The following is a 15,733-nucleotide window of genomic DNA, read 5'->3' as shown; positions in this document are numbered from 1 at the left end:
ATCTGGAAGATTTAGATGCAGCTTTTTTTTTTTTTTTTTTTTCTTGTTTGAAGTGGATAAGGAGGGATCTTGTCAAATACTTTCTGTATAATGATTCTAGTCATCCAAGTGACTCAAATCTGTTGATAAGGCTGAAATTATCGAGTAGACAGTTCTGAATCTACTATGGAAAAATCATGTTTTTGGAAGATAGTCCTCTTCATGATGTCTGAAACTCCCTAAGCAAATGTCACTTTGTAATGAGACTGACTTTCTTTGGTCTCCTGACCTGCCCTAAAGAATTGACAGTCAGAAATCCTTATATACAAAGCTTGCTGGTACAACTTTATTACAATATTGCAATTTTAATTTTGGTATAAGTGCTACACTTGAAACTTAAGAGTGTTACATGCTTTTGGTGTTGTCTGTTAAAAAGCATTAATGAGTTATAGGTACCTAGGCTGCATACTATTGAATGTCAGACCACTTGCAACAAAAATTAAGATTACGCCTTAGGGCAGGATCCCATAAGGAGAGGGCTAGATACCCACCGGGTAACGGAAATATTTCACCCCACCAAGTTACAAACTTCACCTGGAGTTATAGAATCTATAAATCCTAGTTTTACTCTTCACTGGGGAGCCTACCATTTCTTCTGAGTCCCAGAAGACACACATCAGCCAAGAAAAAAGTAAAAATAATGATAATAATACAGAAAGGCATTCAATTTTTCTTGCTTTCTCTGTTGTCAGTGTGTAAAGGCCCATATATTTACAGAAAAAAAATGAAAAAAGAAACCACATCTTAATCTATTTTTGAACCTTAAAAGTTAATCTTGAGCCATACTAATTAACACACACAGAGCCTATTTCTCCTAATATAGTAGTATTGTTAAATTTTGATCTTTTTTGTTATATTCACAATCTTAGAAAACTAATTATTTCTAAGAACATCTTAGTGTCACAGATTTTGGCTCATAATTACCCTTGCATATTTATTTACTAAATCCCATCATTAGATTTTATGACCGAGGAATGGAACTTTATGCTGTAAGGCAAAATAAACACAACTGAGCAAAAAAGTACTAAACTTTACGATTCTATAAGATTACAGGATAAGGAGACAGATCAAGATTCAGAATGCTACAGAAGTGAATGGAATTGTCATAGGAGAAACGGAATAGTTGGAATGAAGAGTATGTCTCGAAGAAAAGTGTTAAGTTTAATAAAAAACATGATGTTTTTAAGATTTGAAATAGCCTTAAAGATTGTGAAGCCAAATATCACTTTACAGACAAAGAGACTAAAATCTTTAGATTTCAAAGTGGCATTTTCAAGCCCTGATAGTTAATAACAAATCTAGAATAAGGATCTACAATCTCTGACTCTGAATCTAGCTCTATTTACTGCATCTTAATATATCCTAACTGCATTTCATATGACAAAGAGGCCATTAGAGATGTTACAAAGGCAGCTAAAATAAGGAACTGGGATAATGTGCTGCCTAAGACAAGTAGAGAAAGCAAAACAAATTAGTATATTATGGAGGAAATAATAACGTGAGAGAAATATAATAAGACAGAACAATAGCTTTGGGGGAAAAGTCCAAAATCCAAAGTGCTATTAAGAGAGTTTATAGAAAAAGTAATCAAGAAATTGACCTTTGGAATCAGAAAGACCTACATTAAGCCATACTTGAATAATACTAGTTTTTAAACTGAGTTGCAATGTCTTCATCTGTTAAATAGTATAGTGATAACATCTACCACAATTACTGTTGTGAAAAACACATGGCTAATAAATGTACAGTAGAACATTGGCCCATATAGAGTTCTTAATAAATGCTAGTTATAATTGTTGCAATTGTAGGCTAATTTGGAAGCCAGAAGAATAGCAATTTTCAAGTAGTACAGCAGTTTAGAATGTGGAAGTTTAAGAGGTGAGAATCCCAACACAAATTTGTTAGCTATGACAAGTTTGGAGCATTGCTAACCCATCATGGTCAAGTTGAGTAAAGACACAGTTGTGTTGTTAATTTTAGAAAAGAGCAGAGAACTTTTTTTTTTTTTTTTTTTTTTAACCTGGGATATATTTTGAAAACAACAAGGAGGAAGACTTTGTAACATATTGTATAACATAAATTTCAACATTTCATCCCTATTGATGTTTACCTGAAAATCTTTAATTGTAACAAAAATGCTTTTGCAAATCATGAAATTATTAGTACTACTTAAATGATCACATGTTCTAATAGCTGTCTTTTGGAATAGAAGTTTTTCATGTAGCCAATTCTGATATCTAAAGATCAAAAATCATGAGTTTTTTCAGCTCATAATTTATTTTCAGTATACAAGCGTATCTTGTATTGTGCTTCATTTTATTGCTATTTGCAGATTGCAGATAATTGTGTTTTTACAAATTGTGGCAACCCTGCATCAAGCAAGTCTATTGGTGCCATTTTTTAACAGCATGTGCTGACTTCCTGTCTCTGTACCACAAATTGGTAACTCTTGCAATGTTCCAAACTTTGTTATTATTTCTGTTATGCTGATCTGTGATCAGAGATCTTTGATGTTACTCTTACAATTGTTTTGAACACCATGAACTATGCCCACTTTTAAGCGCGTTGGCTCACACAAAGATGATGTGTGTTCTGACTGCTCCACCAACCAGTAGTTCCTTCTCTCTCACTCTCTTCAGGCCTCCCTATTCCTTGAGATACAACAAAATTGAAATTAGGCTAATTAATTACCTTACCATGGAGTCTAAGTGTTTCAAATGATTAAAAAAAAAAAAAAAAGACATGCACATCTCTCACTTGAAATCGAAAGCTAGAAATGATTAAAATCAGTGAGGAAGGCTTGTCAAAAGCCAAGAGAGGCTGAAAACTGAGCCGCTTACGCCAAACAACCGTATTGTGCATGCAGTGGGAAAATATTTGAAGAAAATTAAAAGTGCTATCCCCAAGAACACACACATTATTATTATTATTTTTAAATGCCTTATTGCTGATATGGAGAAAGTTTTAGTGGTCTGTATAGAAGATCAAACCAGTGACAACATTCCCTTAAGCCAAATACTAATCTAGAATAAGGCCCTAACTCTCTTCAATTCTATGAAGGCTGAGAGAGATGAGGAAGCTGCTGAAGAAAAGTTTGAAACTAGCAGAGGTTGGGTCATGAGGGTTAAGGAAAGGAGTTATCTCCATAATAAAGAAATATAAGGTGAAGCAGCAAGTTAATCCAGAAGATGTAACTAAGATCATTGATGAAGGTGGTTACAACAAACAGATTTTCAATGTAGACAAAACAGCCTTATATTGATGCAGCTGGAAACCATCATTCTTAGCAAACTATCACAAGAACAGAAAACCAAACACCGCATGTTCTCACTCATAGGTGGGAACTGAACAATGAGATCACTTGGACTCGGGAAGGGGAACAGCACACACTGGGGCCTATCATGGGGAGGGGGGAGGGGGGAGGGATTGCATTGGGAGTTATACCTGATGTAAATGACGAGTTGATGGGTGCTGACGAGTTGATGGGTGCAGCGCAGCAACATGGCACAAGTATACATATGTAACCTGCACGTTATGCGCATGTACCCTAGAACTTAAAGTATAATGATAATAAAAAATAAATAAATAAAAAAGAAAGATACCGCCATCTGGTACTTTTATAGCTAGAGAGAAATCAATATTTAGCTTCAAAGGACAAGCTGACTCTCTCTCTCGTTAGGGACTAATAGACCTGGTGACTTCAAGTTAAAGTTAATGCTCATTTACCATTCTGAAAATCTTAGGGCCCTTAAGAATTATGCTAAATCTATTCTTCCAGTGTTCTATAAATGCAACAACAAAGCCTGGATAACAACACATCTGTTTATAGCATGGTTTACTAAATATTTTAAGCCCACTGTTAAGACCTACTGTTCAGAAAGAAAACACTCCTTTTAAAATATTTTTGCACATTGGCAATGTACCTGGTCACTTTAGAGCTCTGGTAGAGAGGTATAGGAAGATTAATGCCTTACAGCAACATCCGCTTTGCAACCCATGGATCAAGGGGTAATTTCAACTTTATCTTATTTAAGAAATAGATTTTGGTAAGGCTATAGCTGCCAGAGACAGTGATTCCTTTGACAGATCTGAGCAATGTCAATTGAATACCTTTAGAAAGAATTCACCATTCGAAATGCCTTTAACAACATTCACTGGAGGAGGTCAAAATACCAACATTACCAGATCTTTGGAAGAAGTTGATTTCAACCTTCATGGATGACTTTAAGGGATTCAAGACTTCAGAGGAGGCAGCCACTGCAAATATGGTGGAAACAGAAGAAAAAAAAAAATGCTAGAATTAGAAGTCAAGTCTGAAGATGTGACTGAATTGCTGCAATCTTATGATAAAACTTAAGTGGATGAAGAGTTGCTTCTTATGGACAAGCAAAGAAAGTTGTTTCTTGAGGTGAAATCTACTGATAAAGATGCTGTGAACATTGTTTAAGTTACAACTGAGGACTTAAAATAGTACATCAACTTGGTTGATAAAGCAGTGGCAGGGTTGGAAAGGATTGACTCCAGACTTGAAAGAAGTTCTATGTGGGTCAAATGTTGTCAAACAGCATTGCATGTTATGGAAAAAATCTTTTATGAAAAGAACAATCAATGAATATGACAAACTTCATTGTTGGTTTATTTTAAGAAATCGCCACAACCACATCAACCTTAAACACCATCCTGTTTGGTTAGCAACCATCAATATGAAGACAAGACCCTCTACCAGCAAAAAGATCACGACTCACTGAAAGCTCAGATGATTACTAGTTAGCATATTTTAGCAAAAGGGTATTTTTAGTTAAGGTATGTACATTGGATTTTTAGACATAATGCTATCACACACTTAATAGACTAACATAGTGTAAATACAACTCATGTACTGGGAAACAAAAAATGTGACTTACATTACTGTGATGTTTGCTTTGTTGAAGTGGTCTAGAAACCAAACCTGCAATATCTCTGAGGTATGTTTGTATTCATATTTCATCCAGAATGTTTCATTTTAAAAATTAGGCATCTTAGAACCTGCTGTGAAACTACCTATACTTGTTATTTCCTTACAAATACATTGTATATGATTAGCCTATGTGGGTCACTGTGTTTGATCACAGATTCAGAGGCAGTTAAGTGAGAGTTAGTGGAGGCAGAAAGCTAGTAACTCTGTTCTCTGGATAGGGCAGAGTGACTAACATTCTATTATTTTTTTGACTTGTGTCATTCAGATCTCTTCCGACAAGATTTTAAAATCCTCAAGATCTGAGAATGTGCTTTTGCTTCTAAGGCCTCAGTAGTCCCCAGTTCAAACGAGTTCTTCAAAAACATTAATTAATTGAAGACAGTCTTTATTCCTTACCTGCAGCTTTTAGGACATATAGTTAGGCCAGCTTTGGGAAAGCTAAAAGCACTAGGGATAACATTTATCACTAGCTGTTTTTAAGCCTGTTTGTGCCGCTTAAATGTTATACTCAGTCTCTCTCTCCTGTATCTCCTCCCTGATTTATGTGATCAGTACTCCACTTTAAGCACTCATTACCCTCATGCTCTCTCTGTTTCAAAAATGCTCCTTTCTTCAGTTTTACCAATGCGTTTGCTCTGCCAGAGGTGTCTGTTTTCCATATCTCTAATGATGGTACTGAAGAATTGTACCTTCTGGCAAAGGTTTGTCTTGATATTGAAGTGCAAAACAATATGAGTAAGGTAAGAACAAGTCCCTGGCTCCTTAAAATTATAGCATGAGTAGACATGGAGACATCTAGAAAGTTGATCTTGGTGTTAAAACGTTTTAATATCAATAAAATGGCCCGCCAACTTAGATGTCAAAAGTTAAAAAGTTATTGAAATGTAACTCTGGGGGAAATATGCACTTATTAGCTCTTCGAAGATTCAAATGTCTATGAAAGAGCATTGATCATTTTATTAGAGGTTATCAATTCATATTTCCCTTATACCGTGACCTCACTGAACACCTCCTGCGACTTCCTCACCCCACACAATCACATTGGACAATCCAATGTGTCTGCCCTTACTGATGGTTTTCTCTCATCTCCCATTGGGAAGAAAATCAAATCTGCTTTCTATCTAGTATTTAAGTTTTAAATCGGACATCTTGGTCACAAAGCTCAGAAGGATGTTCTGTAAAGAAGAGCATCTTGCTATGTAGGGATGTTAAAAAGTTCTGGGATGTGGGATTACTTTAAGGGAAAATAGGCTTATAATGAGATCTCCAATATATTTTAATAACTGAGGCCCCTCTTGGGTACGATTCAATTTAGCACTGCTTTCTATTAAATATTATGCATTATCAAAAGTTATACAGTGAGGTCCCACTAAAATGCATGTGTTCTAATTTTGACATGAACCTCTGTAATACAAAATACTGGCTAATTATTTCCAATTAAATTTAGAATATTGTAAAAAAAGGAAAAGACTAATTCAAAAGAGCAAAAATGAAAAACCCCCAAAATAACAAGACTACAAGTAATATGTTGTATGTAATGCAAATACAGATTGTTACAAGATTCATTTAATTTTGGGTACTTCTCCCAAGTATTTTTTTTAACACTTTCATTCATAATATACTAATTTGGAATAAATTAGATCAGGATGAAACCCTTTCTGAGCTCAATAATAATACCGAAAATTCTGTTATATTTATAAATTTTTGCTTAAATTCTTTTTTCTAGTGTTACAACGTTTAGTGATCAATAAAAATGCTCTCAGGAAGGATTTTATGAATAAAGTATATAGACCCATCTATCATTTGCTTTGTGTGGACATCTAAGTAATAAAGGTATAAGGATTAGAATCTGTTTTTAATAACAGTCATATTTTTAACTAAGGGGAAGATCCAAAGAGTGGACAAGTTCATTTAGACCTTTGGAAAAGTACTATTAAAAATGATTCATGTACCTTAATTATACTAGTGGAGAGAAAAATTTACTCCTTCTTCATAAATGACACCTAGAATTTAATTTTAGGTGTTCTGCTTGGTGGGTATTTGAAAATAAAGTTTGACAAAACTTATGGCTTCAAAGTTGATCTCATCTTCCTGTGACCTATATCTTAAAAATAAGAGTGAAGGATGAAAGTTACTGTGCTCTTTAAGCACTGAAGGAATGAATGATGCAATTTCTAAGCAATAAGAAATACGAAGATTGAATCTACTCAGTAAATAGATTGACTATGTTATCAGTAATGACTTCTGACTGATAAAAGTGATATTTATATTATCACAAACCTAGAACAGAATGGATAACTTTTATTTTTAAATAGTCCTGGAAAAATATTTCACAGTGTTTCAGTGTCACTAACATAAACAAGTTTTTTCTTCAGAACACTAACATCCTAAGTGTACAACTTAGTCTACTCAAATTTTAGACCACCAAGTATTGTCATGCAGCATAAAGCAGTATCTTTAATGTTCAGAACATGAGTAAATATTTTCTCAAGATATGTTGTTCCAGCCCCAACTTAGAGAAGCTGGTTATCAGAAGTTCACCAGACAAATAGCTGGAAAAGCAAGGTGAGTTACCAAAGGTGGTAACTGTATTCTCCATGCATTCTTTGATTATTTTTTGGATGAAGCATATAAGGGTACAGAGAGAATTTAACAAGAGTCTTGAAATAAAACTTGTAAACTTAAAAGCTTATGTATATATCTACTTTTCAGTCTCCTTTAAGATGCAAGTCAGACAGTTTAATTCTCTTCTTCCCATGCTAGTAGCTCACTATGGTCTTTGAAATTTTGAAAGCAAGTTAGACATTAACTACTGAGCCAGAATCAAACTGGGCTTAAAGTGAGGTTAGGCTAGTGTTATGGAGAGAAACAAAGTCAGTGATTTAAACATCTGAGGATATTGAAAGCAGGATTAAAAAAGGTACCAAATTACCAATTTCATTTTAATCTAGGCTTTTCTGTAGGCCTTTGGTAGAGTAACAATTTTTTGAAGAAATTGTGGCAGTTTCCCTTTTTTTGTGTGTGTGGAACAGAGCAGGTGGTGAAACACCTTCTTTGATACAAACAGAAAATGAAGATCAGACAATAGCAGTGGAACAGCCTCAATATGCTCTAATGGCCTCAAGTCAAGATAGAGCCACGTATCTCCTGGTTACAACTTACTGTAGGACCCTGGAGCCCATTTATTTGATAAACATAACAAAATATGACATATGAGAACTAGTTCAATCTGACTGTTTGCTATTTAGGAAGTAGAGAGGTAAAACCATCCCCAAGGAAACTTGTGTCCAGATTCATCTAAACATTTCCACTTAATCTAACGTCTCTTTAAAATTGAATCACCACATTTTTTTTAATTTAGAATAGAAAATATTAAATTTTGTGGGAAACAAAAGAGGAAAATACTAGCAGTTAACGAAGTACAAACCAGGGGAACTAGCATAATATTTTAAGTATCATCTTAATGTTCTATCTTAATGTTTCTGAGCAAGGATAACTATTGCCAAAGACCTCTCCACTGAACTCTTCATGACATCAATTGAGGAAATGTGATAATGTTAACCGAGATCCTTAACTCTGAAAATTATTGTTGCTTTGGTATATTTTAGACAAATTGATTAAATCATGCCTACTATGCAAATATGAACAAATATTGCGGCCGCCAAAACCAGAGTCTACAGGCATATATCAGATAGTTTTAAAAGCCATTTCAGATCTCCCCCAGCAAAAGTTAGGTATAAATACAAGATGTTTTCTTTTAAGTAATGTCTTGAAAATAAATGTTCTTTCCAAATCCTAGCCATAGCATCAGCTTAACCAGCATTTGATAAGTGCCTATTATATACCAGGCATTGGTATCATCATGGAGAAAGATCTCATAGAATTTTAAAAATGAATGTATCTACTGCTCATTGAGGACCTGCCTACTCTCTCCAGAGCCAGACATTCTGCAACATGCTTCAAGCATGGTGGCATCTCTGATAGCCTTGCATGATGGAAGCCACAAACATACAGGGACCACATAGTTTCTCTAGGCAAAGGGATAAGAGAGAACGCTTATGGTTGTAAAAACCCACAGCTATTTATACCCTCTATTCTGTTATCATTCTAGGTAAAGTGAAGAAAGTTGGAAGAAAAGGAGGAGATAGAAATTTGTCTGAGTTAGCTCCCCTGCACTTCAGATTTTCCACATAGCACAGGTCTAGTGTGGCTCTTGTGCATAGTGCATGGGAGAGCAGATGCAAGAAACAGTGATTGGGTTGAAAGAAAAAGAGGGAAATAAATTACTGGGCTTAAAGCTTCCAGTAGTCATATGATATTTAAATAAAGTAAATTTAAAGCATCAACAGTCTTGCCAACAGGTCTGAAATATTTATCCATGAGTTCGTGCCCATTATAAAATCTAGGCTAGACCTGAGGTAGTGACTCTGTGGAGTTTCTTCCATTGGGCTCTTTTCTAGGGGTGGATATTTAACTGCAAATGCTCTGCTAGTTCTTCAGATTTCCAGGCTGACATTAACTTTGTTGCTCATTAGAATCTCTTTTGAAGTGATACATTGACCAAGTGTATTCAAGAGAACAGGAAAAGAAAAACAAAACAACAACAACAAAAAACAAGGCTTCTCCTTATGTTATGTATTACATTTTTTAAAAAAGCTTTTGTGTTTCTCTACTCAAGGTTCCCAAAGCTAAGAAATTGTATTATGTGTCTTAGATATAATCATCAATAACTTTGCAGTGATTGTACCAATAACTGGGGTAATACTACAAATATTCAGAGAATTGCTCTTATTGAGAATAAATTCCAGAATGTTCTAAAGAGCTCACCCCATACACATATAAGGTTCTTTTAAGTTAGCTGAGAAAGGCTTATAGAAAAATGCCTCCCTGATGCTGATGCATTTAAGGTATGAAATGAGATTGATTGGAGGGTGATTTTTCTGTTATGTTTTGCTCCACTATGTCTCAGATATATCTCATGCTTAAACAACTCAACTATTTGCATAGTTGGTATTTATTGAGGACAAATGAGCTAGCATTTTGATTGCTTCTTACTTTCTATTTCCGTGGGAAGACAAGACACAAACAATCTGGAAAATAAGGAAAAATAGCACAGTTGCCAAGGACTTTTTCAGAAGCGGAAAAAGAGGTCAGAATAGTCTGTAAGAGTTGGAAAAGGCTTCAAAAAGGATTGGGACTTAGAGTTGGTCCCAAAAGTTGAGTAGAATGTGAATAAGCTAGAAACTGGGAACCGAAGGAGAATAAATAGGAAAAGTAGCATGAGTTTAGACTATACAAATAAACATGCCTTGGATCCTGGAAAGACATGAAGAAACTGGCTTGAGTGGAGAGTCCAAACAGGTTGGATGAATGGAGTGGCACCAGGCTGCAGGTCTTGAGACTTGGCATAATTCTAGAATTTAGAACCGAAATTGTAAGAAATAGGAAGGATTGTTGGTCCTTGAGCTACCAATGAACAGCCTATACTTATCTCCCTTATTGTACTTTCATCCTCTTTCTGAGTCCCAAGTAGTGAACACTCAACCTTAATTTGGAGAAAACTGGTTTTACCTTGTAGATGGAAGTGATATGCAGTGAAGTACAACACGAAAAGGAGACAAACACAATAAAAGATAGAGTTTTGGAGTCAGATAGGCATTGGTTCCTATTCCACCTTTAATATGTTCTAGTTGTGTCTCAGAGAAAAAGAAGTTAAACTTTCCTATATCTCAATCCTCTTTAAAATGGTAATGGAAAACTTTTAGATTTTGGTGAGAATTTTAAAGATTACATAAGATACCCAATGTTTACAAGACAATAAAGAGAAGAAAAATTTATTTTAAAATAAGATACTCAATGTAATCCCTGGAACCAAGCACACAACAAACGGTGACTATTATAAAGACTGATAATAGTCAGCCTTTTCCAAACGTATCTCTCTCACTTTTGACTGGGGAGGTCTTCAAGATCTAATAGAATGACAGTATCCTTGCGTAGACTAATGTTATGCTACTATTTAAAGTAACAACACTCAGAGCAAGACTATACAACACAGAGTCCTATAAAAAGCACTGAAGGGGTAGATAGAGACCCCCCCAAAATTTGTTTGAGTTGGCCTAGAATGGACCTTAAAAAAATAGGATGGTGAAAAGAGGTATTGTCCATTTCTTATCTCAAGATCTTCTTCAATGTAAATCAGAAATTTATTTTTTAATTGAATTATCTGCTAGAAGTTGTCATATTGAGAAAAGTAAAGAAAACTTTAATTTTCTTTTAATTTAAAATGTTTAACTTAAAGTTTTCTTTAATTTTCTCATCCAGTTGGAGTATAGACTCCACTGTGTCTTACCCTAGCACAGGAAAAGATTAGAATCCCTTCCTCATCCTGTTTTAAAGGATTTTGTCATCAAAGTTCCTCAAGACTAGAAAGAATCTGCAGGTAGCAGATTAACAGAATTACCTCTCACCTGATTTTCCCCACACTCTATGCCATAGGAATAAAGTAAAATTTCTTTACTGTTTTTAGCAGCATGACATCTGAACTGAGTCATTTCTCATCTATAAATATCTTATTTTTGAAATGATAATCTGAAGAATTAGTTTATCTTGGATTATAGCACCTCTTTCTTTGTGGGTTTCCAAATTGTGTTTAGGCATTGGAGGGTAAAAGATACTTTGTATGCTCACAATGACTTTGTGTTGATCATTGTGGATTCTCTCAGGTTTTCATTTAAGCATTTCCTTTCTTCAAAACCTTGACTGGGATGCAGCATAGGAATGCTAACATATCTTTGTAAAGTAATATAGTAAAATATATAAAGCCTGTGTTTGGAATATAATCAAAACTATAAGTCTTTAAATAAAATATTTCTTTTTGTGAACTGCAGAGCTGTTTGCCCTTTAAGTTTAAGATTAATTTGCAGGTCCATTTGTTTAATTAATATATTGAATTGTGGGCAATATCAAATTATATTTAGAAGCAATAAAGATTGGATTACAGTGAGATTTCATTCTTAAAGTTCCTATGAATATATTAATGACCCCCTCTGGTTTCTTTTCTTTAGAACTCAATTGACAAATTATAAGCATATTCAATAAAAATCATGTAGTTTTTCCTTTTTTTTCTTCAACTTATTTTAACTTCTGGGGCACATGTACAGGATGTTCAGGTTTGTTACACAGGTAAATGTGTGCCATGGTGGTTTGCTGCACAGATCATCCTATCACCTAGGTATTAAGCCCAGCATGCATTAGCTACTCTTATGTGTTCCCTCCTCCTACTCCCATTCTTCAACAGTCCCCAGTGTGTGTTGTTTCCCTCCATGTGTCCATGTGTTCTCATTCAGCTCCCACTTATAAGAAAGAACATGCAGTGTTTGGTTTTCTATTCCTGTGTTAGTTTCCTGAGGATAATGGCTTCCAGCTCCATCCGTGTCCCTGCAAAAGACATAGTCTTGTTCCTTTTATGGCTGCATATTAATCCATAATATATATGAACCACAGTTTCTTTATTCAGTCTGTCATTGATGTGCATTTCAGTTGATTCTACGTCTTTGCTATTGTGAATAGTGCTGCCATGAACATACGCATGCATGTATTTTTATAATAGAATTATTTATATTCCTTTAGGTATATACCCACTAATGGGTCAAGTGGTATTTCTGCTTCTCGATCTTTGAGGAATCGCTATACTGTCTTCCACCATGGTTGAACTAATTTACACTCCTACCAACAGTGTAAAAGTGTTCCTTTTACTCTGAAACCTCACCAGCATCTGTTGCTTCTAGACTTCTTAATAATTGCCATTCTGACTGCCATGAGAGGGTATCTCATTGTGGTTTTGATTGTCATTTCACTAATGATCAGTTATGTTGTGTTTTTTTTTCATGTTTGTTGGCCACAGGTATGTCTTCTTTTGAGAAGTGTCTGTTCATGTCCTTTGCCCACTTTTTAATGGTGTTGGTTTTTTTCTTGTAAATTTAAATTTCTTGTAGACTCTGGATATTAAACCTTTGTCAGATGGATAGATTGCAAAAATGTTCTCCCATTCTGTAGGTTGTCTGTTCACTCTGTTGATACTTTCTTTTGCTATGCAGAAGCTCTTTAGTTTAATTAGATCCCATTTGTCAATTTTTGCTTTTGTTGCAATTGCTTTTGGTGTTTTGTCATTAAATATTTGCCCATGCCTATGTCTTAAAAGGTATTGCCTAGATTTTCTTCTAGGGTTTTTATAGTTTGGGGTTTCATTTAAGTCTTTAATCCATCTTGAGTTAATTTTTGTATAAGGTGCAGGGAAAGGGGCCAGTTTCAATATTCTACATATGGCTAGCCAGTTCTCCCAGCACCATTTATGAAATGGAGGAATCCTTTTCCCATTGCTTGTTTTTGTCAGGTTTGTTGAAGATCTAATGGCTTAGATGTATAGGTGTGCAGTCTTATTTCTGAGTTCTCTATTCTGTTCCATTGGTCTGTGTGTCTGTTTTTGTACCAGTACTAAACTCATGTACTCTGGTAAAATACATATATTTTGGTTTATCTTACATTTGTGAAAGCTTAATTCTCATTTTTTATAAAAATTTCTCTCCTTCTAATCTGTATTTTTTCTTCTATGCCTGTATTAGTCTGTTATCCCCTGCTAATAAAGACATACCCAGGACTGGGTAATTTATAAAGGAAAGAGGTTTAATTGACTTATAGTTCCACATGGCTGGGGAGGCCTCACAATCATGGCAGAAGGCAAATAAGGAGCAAAGTCACGTCTCACATGGTGACAGGCAAGAGAGCATGTGCAGGGGAACTCCCCTTTATATAGCCATCAAATCTTATGAGACTTATTCACTATCACCTGAACAGCACAGGGAAGCCCTGCCTCTATGATTCAGTTACTTCCCACTGATTCCCTCCTATGACATGTGGAAATTATGGGAGCTACAATTCAAGATGAGATTTGGGTGGGGACACAGCCAAACTGTATCAATGCCATTGTTTCACAATACAAATATCAGATAAACTAAGTTCTAAGAACACAATGCTATAGAATCATATATTTAATGTCAAAAATGTAATTTATACATGGGAAAGTTGAGATTAAAACAGTTTAAGAGATATGCTGGATATGTTATTCATTGCAAAACTGAATAGAAATGCCAATACTTTTGAATACCATGAGGTCCAGTAGATTTTTCCATTTCACTGTATTATCTTCCCTAGGAAATTGAGAAAAGATATATTGTCAGTCTATAGAAAAAGTATTTTAATGTATGTCCTTGAAGGATATTACAGGATGTAAGGATCCCTTTACTCCCAAATATTTGCTTTATAATGTATTTATTTGCCTGAAAGTATGCTAGTAATGATTAGCTCCTTGAAACATTTATAGCATATGAAAGCTGCTTTAAAAATGCCAATATTCCCTGAAATCCTTAGCACCTTAGAAGAATTATCACATTTTATTTGGTTGCTGACTGAGAAATACTATAAGGAAGTGAACATTTGTGTTAGAGGGAGGAAATATGCAAGAGGTCATTTCATATCAAAGAAGCACAATCTCCAATAGGAAGGCTTGAGTATTGTGAATGTGCATGTGTGTGATGTGGTAGTGGTAATGGTACACTATGGTGAATGCTGGGGAAAATATTGGGGTATAGGAAAAACAGAGAGAGGAAGGCTGTAGTTCACCTAAATGTAGTGTATTTGTTGGACACCTAGGTTAGATGAAAGCTATAGGGAAAAAGAGTATGAAATGGTTTTCATAGTTGTTAGAATGGGCAGAACACTATTTTAAATAGCTAGCAATATATAGTTTAATTGTTGCCATGTAAAGCAAATATGCCAAATTCTACCGAACAATTTTCCAGTTTAAAAATGTACCTCAAAGCCTGAATTCTGTGACGTATGTAAAAACTTACAACTGTGCAAATGTGAACACATACATATTAGAGGGCAGAGAGTTTCTGAGAACATTCCCACATCAATACCAGGGATTGTATCTCCCATTGGATAACATGACTCGCACCAGATGACATAAGGTGATATAATGAGAGTAAGGTGATATAATAGTAAGTCAGAAAGAACTGGAAAAAATTTATCCAAGAACTTTAAGGAATTTCATATGCCTGTACGAACCTGTATTTGGCAGCTGATGGAGTCTCTCTTCCAAGAGAGCTGTGGCAGTCAACTTAAAAACACTGAGAATTTACCTTGGACTTCAAGTCACCAGGGACATTAATTCACACTTGTTGTGTGGGATCCAAGTGCTACATTGTGGAAGACTTTTGTTCTTGACCGTGAGATGAGATGAAATTTGCATTTCATTGAATGGAATGAGAGGGACTTATAATTGGGGGGAAAAAAAGGGTGGGGGAAGGGTATGAAAGAGAGTAAAAGTAAATTTATCTGGAAATGGAAAGATCATGGTGACAGTGTATTAATATTTATTATACACAATGTATGTGTATTAATATAAAGAAATAAAAAAATGCATGATGAAATTCTATTAAATGTATTTGAACAATTCTGAAGGGCTCAGATTTGGGCACATTTTTATAGCTATTATTAACTAAGAGTCAAGTAATATAATGAATATCTGCTGCAGTTAATCTGTTTCTCTTTAAGTTTCCTCAGGCCCCTCTACCTCACTTGTCAACACAAAAAGTTTTCTTTAAGTAGAATAAAAACTATTGACCTAATACATTTTCTGTGAAAATAAATGATTGTTTAGAAGAGCAAGACCATTTT

The sequence above is a fragment of the Macaca thibetana genome, chromosome 6 (genome assembly GCF_024542745.1).
Source record: "Macaca thibetana thibetana isolate TM-01 chromosome 6, ASM2454274v1, whole genome shotgun sequence".
Lineage (NCBI taxonomy): Eukaryota > Metazoa > Chordata > Mammalia > Primates > Cercopithecidae > Macaca > Macaca thibetana.
The sequence above is the reverse complement of the archived record's forward strand: the minus strand, read 5'-3'. Positions refer to the sequence as shown.